The sequence below is a fragment of the Podarcis filfolensis genome (assembly GCF_964270895.1).
Source record: "Podarcis filfolensis genome assembly, chromosome: 6".
Taxonomy (NCBI): Eukaryota; Metazoa; Chordata; class Lepidosauria; order Squamata; family Lacertidae; genus Podarcis; species Podarcis filfolensis.
In genome coordinates, this window is record NC_139609.1 from 50685890 (window position 1) to 50706829 (window position 20940).

The 20940-nt window shown below is 41.3% G+C and overlaps 1 protein-coding gene and 1 long non-coding RNA gene across 27 annotated transcripts in view; one reads left to right on the forward strand and one right to left on the reverse strand.

Annotated features, from left to right (window-relative positions):
* Positions 1-20940, reverse strand: part of PTPRF (protein tyrosine phosphatase receptor type F) — a 476587-nt gene that overhangs the window by 358094 nt on the left and 97553 nt on the right. The window lies entirely within an intron of this gene.
* Positions 6209-20940, forward strand: part of LOC310765220 — a 33934-nt gene continuing 19202 nt past the window's right edge. Inside the window, exons 1-2 of the long non-coding RNA XR_014549495.1 lie at positions 6209-13453; positions 13514-13740. This is a non-coding gene — a long non-coding RNA (uncharacterized lncRNA). The remainder of the gene's footprint in view (positions 13454-13513; positions 13741-20940) is intronic.

A 20940-nucleotide genomic window follows, 5' to 3' on the forward strand; every position in this document is an offset into this window, starting at 1 on the left:
CACACACACACACACACACTATTAAAATAATTTCAAACCCAGTGCAGATACCAACTGGGACTTTTTCTATTCAGAAAGCTTCTTGAAAGAGAAAGGTTTTCAATAGGTGCCAAAAAGTCAACAGAGGCAGTACTTGTCTGATATGTAAGACTTTTGCTGTTATCATAAAAACAAAAAGAAAGTATAAATGCCTTCAGTAGAAACATTAAATGCAATTGAAAAAAGGGTTTGTCTTGGATTTACAGCTCATGATTTGTGTGGACTGAGGCAATCCACGAGTCTGGATTCGGACGGCATACAAAGTTCACATGCTTACTCTCACAGCAGCAAGTCTACTCAATTCCTGGAATACTTCAGGGGAATAATAATAATTTAAATATGCCAGAAGCTGTTTGGAACTTTTTTTAAAAAATGGAAGGGTGACATCCACAGGTGGCAGCCATTTGCGGCTGCACGTCAGGTGCTGTGCAACTGTCAACACACAGATCTTTTTGAACCCGAAAGAGGATGGAATGGGGTGGGCTTATGCGTGCTCGGTGCAAAATGGTTGCTGTCCATACATACTTTATATAACTAAATAAAGAGTTTTCGGAAGAACCTAGTTCCCTTTTTTCTTCATCTGTCCCTTCAAAGGAAGCTATCTGTGGTGCTTCTTGGTCATTATTGTCTACTTACTGGCAGTGGCTCTCCAGGGTTTTATATATGACTCTTTTCCCAGTCCTACTTGGAGAAGCCGAAGATTCAACCTGGGTCCTTCTGCAGGCAAAGCATGTGCTCTACCACCAAGCTGTGGCCCCTCACCTCCGTCTCCCCATAATCCAGTCTTCTCTCAACAGGTCATCAAGAGGACACATCTGGATCTGCCAAATCTCATTTGTTCTCAACTCTCCTCAACTGTCCTAATTTTTTCCTACTTCTAATCAACAGCCTTTAAAGAGCGTGCCAGGACAACAAGAACGGAGGGTGGGGAGAATCCAAGGCCGAAGGCAGGTCTGTCCTGTTTAATTAAGGAATATTGTGCTGGATATTGAACAGATCTCAGCTGGCTCAGCAAAACATAAGTAACAAAATAAGTTTTTTCTGCAAAATCCTTTATAGGTGAGTTACAGTGAAGGGAAAGATAGTCACTTGCACATACAGAATGAATTTGTTTCCTGGTTGGAAAACTAAATCAAGACCCTAATCATGGGACAGGTCTTCATTGATACACAGAATCCTGACTGCAATACTGTGAAGTAGTCCCCTCCGCATATATTTCAGTACAATGTTGTTATTTTAAAAATGAAGATGTTCTATATATCCTCCACTTTCAAGCAGAGCCACACAGCGTTTCCATTTAGGGTTCAGCCCATGCTATCCTCTTATCTTTAGAAGATTAGTTCTTTTAACTTGCTAAGACAGTTGCAAACATTGGTTATGTATAGGATGTATATAAAATGGCCAAAGAGCCAAATGAGAGGCAAGACTGCTGAATGCTCCTGTTTCACACTGCCACCTGACCACACCCTCATGAGCTATTGTTCAAGTGGGTGTGGTCAGGTGGCAGTAAGCTGTTTTGTAAGCTGTAATTGGTGACCATGCCTAACAGAACAACCACCACAGCAAGCCAGGTTGGAAGGAAGGCAGCCCCACCCCTTCCTGTTATAGAAAAGTGAGTCATCAGCATCATTCAACAGGATGCTACTACCTTCTATAAAACCTGTGGCCATTCTGCTTTATTACTTTGTACTTTTAAATACCATCTCTAAAATTAATCTAACATGTACAGTATTGACATGACATTTTGGAATGAACTGTATATCTAGCTGACTGACTTTTGCTTACAATTTCAGAAAATAATCAAGTTAATATCATTCATATGTGAATTCCCAATTATAAAAGCTAAAAAAAATTGTTGAAATGTAAACTAAAATTTGTATAGTTGCTTTCAAATATACTACAGGCAACCCCCTATCTGCATGGGGGTTTGGTTCCAGGTCATGCACAACGGTGGAGCATGCATAGACCCAATGCACCCCCTTTTCCAACCACTTCTGGGTCGCAATGATGCTTGTGTGAACAGCCGTGCATCAATTGGACATGCATAAATCTGCGGTTGCCTGTATCAAGTATCAAGATTGAAAGAAAAGTAGGTCTAATTACAGCTACAAAAATATGTTTATGGGCTTATCCTATGAGCCACTGCACTGATGCTTTCCCATTCCTTCCCACGTCCTCTATCCCTCCATACAGCATACTTGAGCTACTGAAAGCTCACTGTATCATTCTCTCAGGATAAGAACTGAAGTCTCTCATATAGCCTCACAGTGCCCAGATAAAATAGTGCCTTTAAACTACAGTGGTGCAAGTTCAACTGCAATTATTATGCCAGTCCACAAGATCAGAATGTAAGCTTGTAGGCATTTCTTGTCTCTCAGGTTGCCTACAAACCTACCATCTGGCTCAAAGCAATGATTTAATGGTTTTGCATGCACATCTAGCGAAGCACAAGCTTCCTTGTTTCTCCATTTTCCTACCAGTAACACCTATAATGTGTGGCAATGTTCACCAGTGCTGCTTTCTCCCAGAGAACATCCTTTTCCTTCCTGTTATCATTTTATTCAATCTTTCATCTTTTCAAGGATAGGAGCCGAATCCCAAGCAAATGTGTTTCACAGCAACATGTTTAAAGCTTGTGGGCATCTGGATAGCCACAGAAGCCTGCACTAGACAGGTCTTTGGTCTGATACAGCAGGGCTTTTCTTATGTTCTTAACAGAAAGCACCTACGTGACCAAGAACTGTAAGCACAACAATTTATCCATCCCCCTCATTTCTTCAGATAGGTGGCCCCATCACCTTTCTCCCTCCTCCTGCCGACTTGCATGAAATGTCACAGTGCCAGTTAGAACAGAGGTTATGATGCTGGGTTGCTTTTTCCAAAAGAAAAGAAGAGAGACAGGGAGAGTAAGCTAAAGAGAAAAAGGTAACAAAGTGCTTCAATTGCACCAAGAACTACTTCAATAAACTGCATTCCATTATCACTGATGCATTGAAAAATAGTCTCCATATTTCTTCAAAGGTTTTAAGCTTGTCTTCTTGAACACTATGTACCACTATCAAACTTAATTATGCTAGCCAGATGCAGATCACTAGTTCTTATTATTCACCTATTCCTCCAAGACTCCAGTCACCCTATCAATTAGATTACTACTAGGAATCTACAACAAAATGATGCAGATCAAGTGCTCAATTTCATATCTTTTTTCAATATATCCTTTCCATTAATTCTCCACCTGGTTTTCAATCTTCTCCCCCAAGAGATACTCAGCATCTTGTGACCACGGAGTCCTCATTAGGCTTTGGGGGTATGCCCCTTAGTTTTTCACCCCTAAACTCTTTATTTCTCCAAATCCTGGAGTCAACCCAAGCATGCTGATACCCTGCTCTCTTTATTTCACTGCAGTAGGAAGCTATGAGGTGTTATGTGCTTCTCTCTCCTGGAATCCTTCCTTCAGGGCAGTTGAGAGTAGATGGCCCAGTGGGGGAGGAGGACGAAGTCCAGCTAATACCAAACTCACCATCCTAACAAAAGAAGTAGGAATCAGCAGGTTTGGAGGAATGCAGAAGTTTGCAGGAAAAATATCTTATGAAAAAACTGAAGGAGGAAAAATGTATCCTCAAAATAGCCCAGTGGCAACTGAAAGGCTCAGGGGCCACAGAATGCTGAATGCCTGCTGGGCCAGAGTTTGATGGGGAGAAAACTAAGGTAAAGGAAATGGAATGGAATGGAGTTTCCTGCAAAAGGTGCATAGCTAGCTGGCATTCTGGACAGAAGTACACCACAAACAAAATGGCACTTGGTTTTGCTACAGATCCCAGTTGTTAATATACAAGATTATGCCCACCTTCAATACCAAGTGGTATTACAGTATTACTCAGACAGTAAGAAGAAAAACTCATAAAAGTAATTTTAAAATCCACAATAAAACTAGAAAATAAAAGACCCCAGGAATTTTGGATTAGATCCAATGGAAAACAAACTGAAGACAGAGATCCAAGAAGACGGAGATACTGTTTGTGAGTTCTGATGATTCTGGAGTAGGTTACTGAGCCTGTTCTGGATGTGGTTGCATTTTCCCTGAATCACCAGATTCACAGTTTGATGGCACTATCCTTGCCAATAAAGAAATTTTTCAATCCAAACAAGCCCACCTGCTTTACAAGGGCATTGATGGTTCGGTGAACAGCTCCTTGGCTGTCTGCTGTACAGTTCCCAGTAACAAATTTCAGCCTGATTTCCATCAGAAACACACAGCACCCCACACGTAACAAATCAATGCAAGCAGAATATTGGACCCTCCTTACATGATCCCACTGCAGCTTCCATTTCTTCCTAAAGCCTGGCTAAATCAGGGTACGGTACTTGTATTTGTTATTTTTTTGGACTAGTATGCTACCTTTGCTGTGACATTAAGTTCTGGGTTGTAGCTACATTAATAGTTATCCTATTAGGCCAGTTGTCTTCTCAGTTATACCAGCTAGGCACATGCCAAGCTCAGGTTAATAACTACATTGCAAGCCTCATCTATAAACAAAGACTTTAACTTACTATATCCTTCTGTAAGTAAACACTGTGGGGTCAAGCAAGCATCCAGGATTTCACCGGGGGTGGGAAGCAAGTCTAAATAGCAGAATAGAGTACCTCAACTCAAAACCCAACAACATATTCACTATATCACAATGATTGTGAACAGGTAATTTTACACATATTTTTATAAGGTACATCTCCTTCTAAAGAAAACCCTCAGGTTTACTTTTTGACTTATCCTTAGGGAAAAGAAAGCAAAAATAATATTCTGTATTGGAGTGTCCTCAGCTTTGAGTGTTGTGCAAGTTCCAGTAGTTACATGGAGTTCCCGTTCACATAAATTTCTTTCCTAAAGCAAATTGGTAAGTCCGTGCAGGTGATGGACCTCTGTGAGCCTTTGGAATTCTCACGTCCACCAAGTGTTGCTGGAGACAGTCTCTTCCTTAAATATCTCCTCTGCTTTGTTTTTAACCATTAAGAGATTGAGGGCCAAAAGCCAGCCCATGACAGCTCTGTTCTTTAATGAGTAAGTGTTGGTTTTTAGCTGCACTGTTACAAGCTATGGCACTTGTATGCCTGCTAACTGATCACATGCAAGCATGATGGTCTTAAATTGAGATGATCATGTGAATGCAGCCTTCGGTTTGAACAGCACTACATGCTAAAAAGAACTGAGAACGAATGCGGGGAATAATGTGAAATACAAAAAAAAAAAATCTAATCTCAGAACGCAAGCAAAATTTGGGGAATTTGTTATGGAGTAACTACTCAAGGGACAGGTGCTCACCAAGTCATTAACATTACATATTGCTCTCCAAAAAGTTATTTATGTTAACAACAGGTTTCACATTATCCACAAAATTAAAAATCAGCAATTTATCTCAAACCAATTACATTTGCTGTAAAGGTAGATCAGCTTTACAGAAACAAATTGCATTTATGTAGCAGCATCCATTTTACACAATCTATATTAATAGAACGCAGGATTAATTTTAACAAACACCAGGGAATTTTTTCCCCAAAAGCAAGAATATCCCTTTCACTTATGCTTTTAAAGAAACTGATCACCTAATTCTGCTGCTCTAAGGCCTGGTGATGCTTAATAGGAAAGAATATATTTGATATTTTACTTCTACTGGATCCCTATGCCCATGTGTACACTGTTAGCAAGGTAAGCTTCAATATTAAAGGCAGATAGTTGGCTGGTGTGCGAAAAATATACATATATTGAAGAACCAGAATAAAGTGATGCTGGGCACATGCAATGCTACCAGGTATGATGCTCTTGCCCATCCAGTAAATGTATTTTTGTGTAAATGTATTAATGTGATGTATTTTTACTCACACTTGAAATATGTTGTAGTCACTTGGAGACCTTTTGTATAACAAACAACTAACAAGTTTAATAAATTATCACTGTCATCTTGAAATGAGGCTTTAGAATTAAGCTGTTACCTCTTCACGACATGCAACAAACAAACTGTTACTCCAAAAAGGAACTGGAAGCAGAAGCAAAAACAACAACAACAACAACAACAACAACAACAACAACAACAACAACAACAGGGTAATACAAGAATGAAGTTTATTGATCCAAATTTCAGATGCACTACATATATATCCAAAAGAAATAAGAAAACATTTAGATACTGAAAACACGTTCCCAAAGGTGTTGATTAAAATTTATCAAGTCTAGTGATGTGAAATAGTGTGCTGGGATAACCTTAGCAGCTAAGCAGTTTCAATAATTTCTATTATTTTATACATACAATAATTTGCTGTACTTGTTTCTTCAACAATAAAATATAAGCTTCCTTGGGTGCAAAATCTCAGGGTTGAGACAATACATTACATAGCTTATTTAACTGTGCACACATGCGGACAACAGCCTCTCTTAACAACAATTCAGGGCATGATGTACTTATCTCAATGCTAAGTTAGCTGCAAGTTTACACTGGCTATATAAGCTTGTAAAATGCCATCATTATAGTGGTTTATTATGTTAAACAATCTGCTGTGTGCTAGTGTTCTTTTCAGAGAACTCAGTTTGAATAAACCACATATACAGAATAAAAATCTATGTATGGCACAAGAACAGCCAATTCATACGTCAATACCACATAATAGAGAGAATGTTTTATATTATAATACTGATAAATAATTGCAAAGATTCAATTAAGATTACATCAGACCTTGAGTAATATGGTTCCATGATTGGGTCACCTACCGAGATCCAGCAGAGGGCCCACCATTGTCTAGAGATGTTGGGTCAGAGAGGCGGCTCTGCTGACAGTGGGAAAAAATGGGAGTGTGAGGAAGTTACTCTCTTTCTCTCTGCTAACTGCCATAAACTCCCACAACGGAAATGGTAGGTTCCTACTGTAAACCCCTAACACATATGCCCAGAAAACTGAGCTATTACACTTATTTTGCACTATGGGAACTAAAAGAAGAATGAGGAAAGTAATGTTCCTCAGCTGCCTGGCACCATTTCAACCTCTGAGATTATCTCAGATGCCTCTACTATGTCCCAAAGGTCCCTGTTTTTATCTTCTTTTTCCCATGGGGAGGGGCACCTGGTTTGCCTTTGCATCACATGTCTCGGTAAGCTCGTAACTTGACTGCTGCAATGCAGTCTTTGCAGCATTTCCCTTGAATATAGTCTGGAAAATGCAGCTAGTGCAAAATGCTGCTGGTAGAGTGCTAACATGCTGCCTTGTAACCCCAATTCTATGGAAGCTACATTACCTGCCTATCCAACTACACTGTCCAACTTAAGGTATTAGTTTTGACTTCTAAATCCCTCAATGACTTAGGTGCCTGTTGGGGCACCTTTCCTTTTACAGGCTCTTAAGCCCTGTGATTGGAGTGGTGGGCTGCTGGGTCCCACTCGAAATTTAGGCTCATGGAGCGTGCCACTGGGGGTGGGGTGGGGGTGAAGTCAAACAACTGCAGAATCACAGCACCTGCTGTGGCTGCACAAACCAGTAACTCATAATTGCTGCCTCCCACATTGTTTTTGGTGCTTTAGCAACACTTAAGTGACCTCTCCAGGGTGCAAGCCTGGGCAGTGTAAGAAGGTCATGGGCTGCCCAGATGACAAGACCCCCCCCTCTCGGCCAGCTAATGTGGTCCAAAGGAAAGAAGGTCAAAACATTTGATGCCAGCTTGGCTGCAGAAGTTGCAGGAGTTTACTCCTGAAGCCTTTCTCACAAATGAATATAGCCACAAGGCAGAGGAGGTTTAGGATCAGAGTTTTCCTTCTCCTAGAAGGGCTAGCTTCCCAGACTGGCAAGCCCCACCTGCCGCTCATTTTCATCTACAGCACGTGCAGAAACCACCTTCTGAACAATGGACCCACTATTGATCTCAACTCCTCAATCTGCCAGAGCCTGCCTTCGCATGGAGGGGAAGTCTGTGGCAGATTGAGGATTTGAGAACCATCACCTGGTTTAGTTGGCCAATTGAAGCTGTTTCCTGGGGTGTAGCTGCTGTAACATGCTGATAGCTTCTAGGAGCCAATGCACTCCCCATGGAGACTTGAACTGCTATACCGTTATTGATCTTCCAACATTTGGTTTAAACCCAGTTGTTCTTTCAGGACTTTAGATGAATTGTGTTGTTTGATTTCAACCTTGGTATTAATGGAAAGATTCAGCGGTGAGCACAGAATTCTCACTAAGTCTTGCTAAATTTTGACACTCGTACTGCTTGGGTGCTGCCACTGTAATGTGATGCAATGTCTGAGGTTCACCTTGGCTTGAGGTTCATAGTTTTCTCATTTGACCCAATGCAAACATATCTGGGAGTAGGCATCACTGAACTAACTGGCAGGTCTTCGGGTCCTAGCTCAGTGGGAAGGAAAATCTATGGATGATACAGCCAACATTTTTGTAAGCTGTTCTGAAAGCAGAGGAAAAAGCTTTGAACCAGGGTGGCAAGGCCATGGCCCCCAGACTAGAATGGGCTCATCAAACTGCTTTCAATGGCCCACCAGACCCCTGAGCCAATTTACTGGCTCTTCTCCAAGCCAGCGACTCAAGGGGACAGTGCTGGGCTGAGAGGAGAAGTTTTTAACTTTTTCACTTGCTTCTCTGCACCACTTCCCTGCTAGAGCGAGAGAAGGGTGGCGGTGGCAGTACTGTGGTGAGAAGAAAGACTTCTGAATTTTTTATCTTTGATCTGCTCTCTGCCCATCCCAATGGTTAGTCATATGTGTGTCTGCATAGGGAAGTGTGCACACACATGACTGCTGATCTGCAGGACCAGTTTTATATATTAGAAAATCAGCAATTCCACATTTGAGTTCTTTAGCAACTCTCGGATGAATACCATCTGGACCCAATGATTAGTTTGTTCTTAATTTGTCAATAAGGCCTAGAAATTCATCTCTTGAGACCACTATTTTCCTCAGTTCCTCAGACTCTCTTCCTGAGAAAAATTGTTTGCATGCTGCTACACCAGACTTCTGCAGGCTCTTCTGAAGGCTACCACAAAGCAACAGCAACAACATAACGTAATTCAGAATAGGAGTTGTCACATTAGCCAAGACACAGGCTCAATTTGATGCATTTACAAATTTATCAATTCATCTGCAGATCTCACCCGACCATAACACGCATGTAGTTTTTAGAGGAGGAAAATCCGTAGGCATGCCACCCGTAGGCATTCCCTCCATAACACGCACAGACATTTCCCCTTACTTTCTAGGAGAAAAAAAGTGAGTGTTATGGTGCAAAAAATACGGTACATATTTCTGGAGAAATTTGATAAACTAATGTGATTCCAACTTCATTTATACTCTCTGTTTTTGCCTTCTCTATGTATGTATTAGTTTATGGAACAAATCACAATAGACTTGTAATTGTTTTGTTGTTATTGTTACTCTTTACTGTGCCATTTAGATTGTACAAAACTCTATAAAATAACTTTTTTAAAAGGATTTGTTGACATATTGTATAATTACTCATGTAATTATAGAGACCTATACTTGGTCTCTAAAAACAATTAGACGTGTTTTTAGGAGAGGTACTATTTTGTATTCAAACTATTAATCGGCTGCTGAAGAAAAAAATACAAGTTGTGTTTGAGGAATTTAAATTTAATTTCAGCTAAATAATTCAAGGTGGGAAAGTCATAGTAATGCATGGCTTGAATTAAGAGATGCGTATATAGATGATGCCAATGTTGATGTTGGGAACTGAAATCCCTCGGGGGAGGGGGTAACACTAATTCATCCCAATAACATACTCAAGTTAAACTTGCTTTTTATAACTGCATTTCCCCCCCTGAAAACTATGTTTCATTGTGACTGATTTGACCTTCCTACACAGAAAAGATTTTGATTACAGGCTCATAATGTCATTTTCCATGTGTCATGGTGAAAACCTCCCATAAATCCACCCAGAAAAGCTTGATCAAGGCTCATTTCTGGAGTTTAGAACCTTTCTCTACAGAATAGTTAAGGTCATCACCAAACGAAAATGATCAATGACGACAGGCAGCCTTGGAACTGAGATATAAGACACAGCAAGGAGGAAGGAAATCACGATTGGCTGAAGTAGTCAGATTTCTTGCTATAGACCGATACTGCTTAATAACCTAGATCAAATACTAACAAAATGGAAAAATTTTGTTCTTTGCAGAATCATACAGCAAAACATTCACTCCCTGAAGTCCTGCCCTGGATAGATATCAGTAGCACACACCAAAAAACAGTCAACCAGACTATGTATTCAATGGGAAAGCTGGGGGACAAGCAAGAAGGGGAGGGAACAGCGGGTGACAGGTTAGTCTTTCTGTAGCACCATAAGCCTGACTGCACAGAAAGAGGAAGCAGTCCCAATTGGGAGAAATTGAGCCTAAATCTGTGGTGGAGAACATGTGGTCGTCCAGAGGTCGCTGGACTTCAACTCCAATCAGACCCAGACAGCATCTGGAGGGCCACAGGTTCCTCATCTCTGGTCTATATCAATGCAGGATGGGCAAGGAGTAAGTGCACATCAGGATGTAGCAGCAATTATTTATGCTGGTCACACTGGTTGAAATATCTGAAGATGGGCTTGAAATGAAGTTTTGGAACCCCCCCCCCCCCGGTCTGCATTGGAAAAACACTTCCAATGAGAGAATGACTGGACATCACACAGAAAAAGAAAACCTTCCTGGTACTGTATATCATAAAAATTCTACTGTGGAGATTCTGTACACTTATTACCACAATCAGAATGAAAAAGAGATTCCCCAAGGTACTTTCTTCCCCCAGGTTAGCATAAATCTGAAACTGGGTGGGTGTAGTGTGGAATGGAGATCAATTATGAAAAGATAAATACAGTGGTACCTTGTGTTACGGACGGGATCCGTTCCGGAGGCCCGTCCGTAACATGAAAAGCCCGCAACTCAAATCGCTGCATCTGCGCAGGCATGCGGTGAAACCCGGAAGTAACCTATTCCGGTACATCCAGGTTGCCGCGCGACGCAAGACAAGAACACGCAATCTGAAGTGGATGTAACATGAGGTATGACTGTATCTTGTTATCAGTATTTAAATAATAGGACAACTTAATTTTATTCAAAAATCACATTAAACTACAACAACATAGTAAAACAAATGTGGAGTTCTGCATTTCAGCCTACTCCGGTTTTCATTAATCTAACAAAATATCTGTGACTAAGAAAATTTCTGTTGGCTAACTGAGCCCATACTTAAAAGCTTATATAGTGGTCTAATTGTGCTTTTAAGTCATTTTCCAGGTAAATTCATGGTCATGTGACTGGTAAGCTTGAGACTTTGAAATAACCTTGGCAACCAAGCAATGCCTCAGTTACTGAACTGAGTTTTTGTAACAGACAAAAGATAAGATGGAAACACCATTGATGGAGTAGCACATATTACAAGGAAATAGCCATGACAGACACACCAGCAGTTTGGGTCAGAAAAATGGTATGCAGAAAATTCTAGCGTTCTTTGCACCCAATATACTACTGTCAGTACCGTAACTATTTGCTTTGGAAACATTAGGACTTAATAATGTAATTTCTTCATGCTCAAATGAGATGAAGACTGGTTATTTCCTTTAAAAAAAAAATTCCCTCTGTTTATTTAATCCTTAGCACTGACATTTTATCCAAACTGTTCTATAATCATGAAGTAAAAAGCAGATAACAAAGTAAGTCTCCATCAAAACTAGCATATTTGGTGGTGAGGAATAAAATGAAGACAAAAAGTAGATAATTAAGGTAGGAGTTCTTAAATGATATATGTGGGGGGAGCATTGGATACAAGTTCAAAGTGGCCTGAGAGTTGGAGCTAAAAGTTGAAGATACCTATTGTCTAAGTCATCTCCATTTAATATAATCTTTACCATAGAAAACAAAGAGGATTATTTTGTAACAAAATAATTGATTAATAAATCCTAATTTAACTAGGGTTTAGCATTATGTACAGACCACTGGAATGACTTGTAGTCATTCCAAAATTCTCAGTGTGTATCTTCTCTCAGCTAAGCATCTGTCCTCAAACACTGAGGTTTACTGAAATATAGAATGAATCACTGCAGAGCACATATCTTCTGCAGCATCCAGGTTGCTGTTCAAGATGGGTTTCTACAGTGGGTCTACCACCAATCTACACCGTTCTTTGAACAGGTATCTCATATACATGCAAATGAGGGCCATGTACACAGGAGGTTCTCTAAAGTTTGCATCCAGAGTTGATCACATTTTAGGCTGTAATACTATTTAAGGTTTGCAAGGGAGACCTCTTAGTCTAACCTGAACATGAGTGTTCAAGCTGATTAAAAGGAGGTGATTTGAGAACTAATAGCTAAGATCACATCTGCTTGTTCAGATTGCTAATGATTCCTCATTAACGACACAGCTGAATATTTTGCTCATTGCATAAAAGGCAGAAGGTAATCAGTCTTGGCAGCTGAGACAATGCATCTTTCAGGTTGATAAGCCTAACTATTTAACTACTTTGTACTTTGGTGTGAGTTCTGAACTTATTAGCAAATTGTAACAATAAAGACAACTGCTTAGGAATAACACATTAAAAGGTCAGTTTTTTCAAGTAACGGACAAAAGGAGTAGTAACCTGGTGCATGTACCATGTGTCACACAGAAATCCCCTCTGCCATTACCTTGTTTCTGTGTCCCACTACAGTAATGACTATTGCTACACTTTATGCTAAATGACAAAAAGTGCCCTATAGCAGCTGCAAAGCATTATGTGTCCTCCAAAGGAACCCTTGGTGTTCATTCAATGCCTGCTGTTCCAACATGCTTTTCGGGGAACAAAGGAACAATACTTCCTGTGAACTCTGGGAGCAATGGTCATGGCTAACTTTGGGGATGGGGCCAATTCTGACCTGTTCTCTCTATGATTGTTGACCTTCTATGCATAGCTGCTCCCACATCTGCATGCAGAAGAAAAAAAACACTAGATACATACTCTCCCTTAAAGTAGATCCAAAGATGCCCAGCTACTCCATGTACCTTGTAAAGCTGAGGGTCACAGAGAAAAAAGAACGAGTATGATTTATTCCTCTAAATCAGGTGTAGGGGACCTTTTGCCCTCTGGGTGTTGCTCAACTCCCAACTTCATCCATTGGCCATGCTTGCTGGCAGAGATGGAAGTTGAAGTTCCATAAACATGTCCAATGGATGGAGTTGGAGTTCAGCAACATTATTCTTTATTGATTTTTGTGCAACAAACTATATGGCTACGCCTCTGAAAATTGTTGTTCAAATGGCTTCTGTGATGGTCTGAAGTTTCTAGTATTTCCCTCCTTTAGCCATGTCTGTGCCCGACACTCCTCAGTTCAAGATACTGGGCTTGAGTCCTGACACCTCTTCTTAGGAAGCTACTGCAGGGGACCTATATGGAGTGCTTTTAATTTTTAACCAGAATCTGGAGGTATGTTCTCTTTGTACATATAACACCTAGCCAAACCATAGCTTAGTATGAACAAGCAAAATGTGTTGGCTCCCACAAAGGAGATCACTGCCACTTTGCTCCTCTGTGGTTGTTTTGCTGCTGCACTATGATTTAGTGTGTCTGAACCCCAGTTCATTGTTCAGCTCTCCCACAAGCTGTAAGGCACACAGCAAACCTTGGTTATAGACCATGGTTCATTTGGAGAGAGGAAAACTATAAACCCCGGGACGTGGGTGGTGCTGTGGTCTGAACCACTGAGCCTTGGGCTTGCTGATCAGAAGGTCGGCGGTTCAAATCCCCGCGACGGGGTGAGCTCCTGTTGCTTAGTCCCAGCTCCTGCCCACCTAGCAGTTCAAAACCACATCAAGTGCAAGTAGATAAATAGGTACCACTCCGGCAGGAAGGTGAACGGCGGGAACGGTGTTTCCATGCGCTGCCCTGGTTCTCCAGAAGCGGCTTAGTCCTGCTGGCCACGTGACTCGGAAGCTGTCTGCGGACAAACGCTGGCTCCCTTGGCCTATAGAGAGAGATGAGCGCCGCAACCCTAGAGTAGTTCATGACTGGATTTAACTGTCAGAGGTCCTTTACCTTTACCTTTAAACTATAAACCCAGATTCAGAAAACACACTAAGCCAAAATAAACAGGAGAAGCAAAGTGGTTGCAATCTTCCCTCTGGGAGTCTATGCTTGCATGTTCATGCTAAACCATCTTTTTGGCTTAGTGCTGTGTGCAAGCTGGCTCAGTGTCAAACCATGGGCAATTTTAAATATTATAATGCATTCAACAGAATGTGAATACTCAAATTAGTTGTGTTCAATTTTTCTCCCTCTGAAAGAAAGGTACTCCCAACATACCACAACTCTTTCTTTTTTGCCCCCTTTTTCTTGGGATTTCCCTGCCTGAGGCAAATAAAATAGGATGAAGGTATTACATGTACTGAGTGTGGACATGACTTTAAATGCAATCCTTTCCCCCCTTGATTTCATTGCATGACATGAAAAGGATAGCATCACAGCACTTTTATAACCTACACAATTTTCTTTTTCTTTTTATTCTTTTTAACGAAGCAATTTGGTTCTCAAGGGCCTGAATTAGAATCTTGGCATTAATACCTCTGTTATAGAAGGAAATAAAATTAATGTTAAAGGATTCTTTTTGATCCATCACTGTCCATGACAAAAAGAAAATTCATCTTCTAATTATCCCATCCTTGTAAGTGAGATACATATAATATGCATCAGAGAAAAGAAATCCTGCATTGATTTACTGTGTCATATCTTATACTACAGATAGCAGTTAAAAGCGAGAGAAAATGACAACACAATTCGTTCAAAAAGAAGAACTGTTTGTCTTACTGCCTTGGGTTTTTTTGTTGTTTCTTTTTATTCCAGTGGTCATCTGGGAAATAGAACTGCTCTATTTTCAAGGAACAGCAAGGAAGCAGACAGGAGGCAGGAAATGGGAATGGGAATGAGAATGAGAAAGCTTGCATCAGGCTGTTCACAGTGAGGTTGCTTCATAGTCGCATGCATTCATTTCCCCAAAGCCTCTATGAACTGCAGGCAACAGGATAAAAGCTTTTCATTTCGTAAACGTTCTATTGCATTTCTAGAGTTTATCTATTGTAACAAAAGCAAATACATGCCACTAGAAATATTAAGCAAAGAGATCCCAGAAGCAACCACCAAGTACTGCCACAGCCCTCCAATGAAAGGAGAGATGGATGGCAAAAAAAAAAAAAAAAGTGAAGCAGGAAGGGAGCTCATATTCCCTGCTTAGACACTATGGATATATTCAGAAATAGCTTTATGAAGGCATAGAAGTGGCATTGTAAAAGCCATTGGTGCCCCATTACATACATATTCATTTTTTCTGACTCACAACGGTCTCTGGACAAACTAGTTTTGCAAGGCTTGGTAGCTTATCAAGCTCCACCTAGGAAACTAGAGCTCAGAAGCAACAGCAGTGCTGAAGACAAATGTGATTTCGACTGGCGTGGTTAAATGTGTGTGACAAGCAGCTTACCCATCTCACAGTAATTAACAGGAATAAAGTGGAGTTAAGAGCTTGTCTATGTGAGCACTTTTGAAAACCTCTGTGGGGGAAGGGGGGAGCAGTAGAAAACAATGCACAACAATACACTCCTCCACAGCAATTCTCTGAACTTCAATAACATTTTTATAAAACATACACCCTCTATCACTTCTTTGGAAATGAAATAAACTAAAACAGAAGGGGCTGAAATACTGTTGGGTTAAGGAGAAGTGCATCACCTGGTTTGTATCATTGGCATTTCACTGAATCTGTTTGTTGCTCCTCCCATTTTAGTGCTGTATCGCTTGGTCAATTTTTAGCCCTCTGCTTGGTCCCAGCTCCTGCCTAGCAGTTCAAAAGCACGTCAAAGTGCAAGTAGATAAATAGGTACCACTCCGGTGGGAAGGTAAACGACATTTCTGTGTGCTGCTCTGGTTTCGCCAGAAACGGTTTAGTCATGCTGGCCACATGACCCAGAAGCTGTCTGCAGACAAAGCCGGCTCCCTCGGCCTATAGAGCGAGATGACTGCACAACCCCAGAGTCATCCGCATCCGGACCTAACAGTCAGGGGTACCTTTAACTTTACCTTTTACTTGTCTTTACCTTTTAGCAATGTTGATTCATCTACTATTTCTTCTTTGCAATTTGGTGGACATACATTTTCTTGCTTTCATTATTATCTTTCTGAGGAAAGAGAAAGGATGAGGGGTGAGGAGAGAGGAGTGAGGGGAAAGCTCTTTTGTCGAAGTGTTAATCCTTGCACCAGTGAGACACATTAGTTGGATACTGCCCTGGTTGGTTTTGCTACAATTGCTAAGAAGTCCTTTGCTCTCTTCTCCCTCTGTTGCAAGTTTGTACAACGTAAGGCCTGCAGCCCTGTGGATGAATTCGTTTAAAAAGGGGCTGCCAAAGGGCTGCATTGTGGTGTGCACTGCTTCTTCCTTCTCTAAATTCAAAGGTGTGGGCGGAGATGGCTCCAGTTTTTCAATTCTGCTTCAACCACATAGCTATACTTCACTGCCCACCTCTGTTTGAGATGTCCTTTGAAATGCTGTGAGAGTTAAAGACTTGTGTGCTTTTGAGAGAGTTGCTGAGAATAAAGTCTGGTATGGGGAAAGAAAACGAGCGATATACGTGATGAGAGTATGCTTTGGTATGTGCAGAGAAAAAGGAGTGTGCAGAGAATGGGTTTATTTAATTTATTTTCTAGATTTATATACCACCTTTCATCAAAAGATCTCAGGGCGGTTCACAAGATAAAAGTGACAAGCATGCCTTTTTGTGATTAAGAGCAAAATGCCGAAGTGGCCCTCAGGTTAACTGAAAAATTGCAAAGACATTAGTCTTTTCTCTTAGTTCTTTCCCAGATTGATTACTGTAATTGTCTCCCCTTCTGGATTTCTTCTCTCTCTTCAGGATTTCTTTTTTCTCCTTTCCTGTTTTCAATTCTCCTGCCCATTTGTTTGGTCCACCCATGTTTTGCCCATGCTTCTCCTCTCTTGCACTCCCTTCAACTGGATCTAACAGGAGCCAGGGAAGTTACTACAGTACTTTGTTTTCCAATCTCTTCACTCATTGCCTCTTTAATAGTCTTTCTTGTCTTCTCTTTACTTGCTTTCTTGTCTTCTCCACTCTACAGATAGTCTTCTCTGCTTAACCTTGAATTACTTCTTCCATTTCATGCATTCTAGACCTTCTCTTTCTCTTTGGAATTCGTTCTCCTATCCAACTTCCAAATCTCTCTCACTGCCAACACTCTCCGTCCTTTCAAGTTTCTAAACAGTGTGTGATATCTTTGCTCCCAAATTCTTCAACCTTTGATCTCTGTCTGTTCTTCCTTTTTTAAGACTGCAAGTCTGTTGATAGGGTTTGTCATTTTAAAGTTAATTATAGAGCTCCTAATTTCTGAAGCACTTAACATATGATGTTTTTTCTACTTTTGGATACAAACAGAAATTACAAAAAGTAAACCGACAGGCTTTTCCACATGCAACCATGTTTATGCTTCCAGCTTGAGCTAGTGTTAGTGCTACAGAGGAACAGTGCCAGATTTACAAATTTTGCTGGGGGGGGGGGGGAGTCTGCACTGCCGCTCTCCAATTGTGAACTCTCTTGGGAGGGTGTCCTTTTTAGTGGCAGTGCTTAATTGCCACTCACAATGTGAAGCATCCTTTTAAAAGGGCTGATGCGTTTTCTTTATACAGAAGTGGCTCCTAAACTATAAGCTGCCAAATAATTTAATCTGAAGTGGTATTTTTGAAAAATTAACAAATAATTTGAATTAAGCTCCCCCCCTCCGAAATCTCTGCCAATGATTCGGGGGGGGGGGCAGCTTCCCATTTGCCCTACCCTCACCAAAACTATGCCTCATGGAACTCTTGCAGATTGCTAAACAAGAAAAAAACACAGCAACAGCAGCAGCATAAGCCTGCCAGGGCCAGGAAGCAGAGGAGCGTCAGCAGAAAGAAGAAGAAGAAGAAGAAGAAGAAGAAGAAGAAGAAGAGGAGGAGGAGGAGGAAGAAGAGTTTGGATTTGATATTCTGCTTTATCACTACCCGAAGGAGTCTCAAAGCGGCTAACATTCTCCTTTCCCTTCCTCCCCCACAACAAACACTCTGTGAGGTGAGTGGGGCTGAGAGACTTCAAAGAAGTGTGACTAGCCCAAGGTCACCCAGCAGCTGCATGTGGAGGAGCGGAGACGCGAACCCGGTTCCTCAGATTACGAGTCTATCGCTCTTAACCACTACACCACACTGGCTCCCAGTGTGAAGAACAGCACTGCCAGTGTAGCATTCAAGTTTGCAGCACCTGCTCTCAGCCTCTCTAACTGAGTTCAGAAATGCATCTAGCAAATCACCAGTCACTGCCTGACATGGCCAACATGGTGCCAGGGCTGCCTCCTCCTCTCTTCCCCTGCAAAGCCCCAGCCAGGCACCATATTGACTGCTGGCACCGATGGCTCCTGCCACAAGCAGTGATGCACAGCTAGCCTCACCTCACTTTCCCTGGCCTCATAGCTGCTAACTCAGCAAGCCAGCCACCATGTTTCACTGCCAAGCTAATGATGGCCTGATGACACGGCATGAGAAAAATACGCTTGGAAACTCCTCCTTTATATTCCAGCTGAGTTCTGCTTATTAGAAGAGGTGATTGTCCGAACTGGGGCATCACCAAGCATGGCTTTCCCCCACAAGCCATGTTACTGTCAGGGCAGGATGCAGTTTGCCGCCCAGCTAACCTGCCAACGAGGGCACTTGTGCCCTCTTGCACCCCTCCCTCCCCACCCAATCAGAGTCTGCAAAGGCAAATACAGGCAAAAACTGTTTTGTGCAGGGGTTGCATTTCCTGACCCCCGCATGCATAAGCTCACTCCGCCCCCATTCCATCCCCTTTTCTGTCCACTTCTGGGTTGTGGCGATGTATGAATACGCAATAGTGCACCAATTGGGCATAAATTTGTAGTTGCCTATACGTAGCCTTGTTCTGCAAAAGCTGTATCTGACTTTCCCCCCTTCCACACACACTATACTGACTCCATGCACTATATCGACTCCTGATGAGGCAGGTGCCCCTGTTGATTGTCTTGGGTTAAGTATTAATCTAATTTTACCAGGCAACTTCCGGTAACTGTCGTCATTTTCTCCTCACAATTTAACTCCAGGACTTTGGTCGAGTTTCAACACGTACCATTCCCCCCCCCCCGGTTGCTCTAAATCATATCTGTTGCAATGTCCCAATCTCACAAAGCCCTTTCCTCATAAAAGGGAATCACTTCACTATGTTAGTGGTTTGCTAACTCAAGCTGTCTATTTGTGTATTCATACGTTACTCAAATCTGCAACACCCCCACAAAAGCCACCTAGCATTTGGCATTTTGCTACCTGAGTATTCCCCAGAAAAGCGAATAGTGTGGTTGTGATACTTTTGTATTTAAAAAGGGGCTACATAGATCTTTCAGCAGTCCTCTTCCTGTTTGTGTTAAGCAGATATTCTATCTACCTTGATATGAGATGGGGACATAGTATAAGGTAGGGGCACTAGTAGGAAAACTGCACAAAGCAAAGTACATGTTATGAAATGCGGCACGCCTACTTGTGCCTTGTGTATGTCATGTCATTCCAGAATGTTTCTGTTCATGACATAAGCCACTTAATTTCTGGCCCTCCGGTACTGTGATACCAAGGAATGCCAGTAAAGCAATGTGCAGCCTTTTGCAGCTTGTGCCTAGGAAATGCCTTTCTGAACAGACAGCAGAAATTAGTTTTATAGTAGAAATATGTTACAATTCACAAGCATTAATTTCTCATTACAGAGATTGTAAAGCATTGCAGGAGATTATTTACAGTAGCACAGCTATTTTAGTCCAATTGTTCAAAAAATTCCCTTCGATGGTTTTCCAGCAAACACACTGCAAAGTAACTGTCCAAAGCCATTGCTCTAAGTGCGATACATCAAAATTAATCCGGCACCTGTGTAAGATTTGGCAGTCATACTCAATAAACTGCTTCAGCCATGATGTGCCAGTGACTGACAATTCTACCAGAGAACATTGGGCATAGAGCTTTCCACGCTTCATTACAGGGCTCCAACAGTCAATATACACCGTTTTCAAGCAGAGTGCTGTCGCTCACCTAATCACTCATTACAAGATTAGCCTAATTGCAAAATCACCCTCTGGAACCACCACAGCTTATTTGCATGTAGAACACTTTAAAAGTAGGAATTTTCCAATTATTGGGAACATCTCTTGTTAAAGTGACTTGAGTATATATATGTATGTTGCATGTTCTCTGGCAATCAAAGGAAATAAAAATATGTATGTCAATGGAAAATAAGACTTAGAGCTTAGCAAATAATCATCGTCCACCAAAATGTACCATAACTATAAAAAACACAGAGGGGGATTATCAATGCATGCTTGGATACATCATCTTGCCAGCAATGATTATCAAAAACCTGAGAGCCACTGGAAAGAACAAGTGCCTCTTGATTCACTCTCTATTGGAATTCTGCAGACAGCAGCCCTGAGTTACAAAAATGCATCCTATCTGGGTAGCTCATTTGTTCTTCATTTGTATTGTACTGCATTTAACAAGGTTGTGCATAATCTTTTTGAGGCATGCAAATCATTTTATTTTGTGTATCACCTAGGAAATTAAGTGCTGGCTTCTCTTTTATCTTGTTAGCAGAAGTCATTACATCTCTTTTCATAAGCCAAGATAAATTTAACATAAATTCATGGGTTTCTTAGGGGGGAAAATGGGATCAAATGAAACTTAAAATGCATTTAATTTTCTCAGTCCTCCAAATTGTATGCAACAACCGCATACTTACTGATAAGCACGTCAGCTCTCCTTTTCTAATACTGGAATAGCTGCCTCTCTGGGGCATTGTTTATAT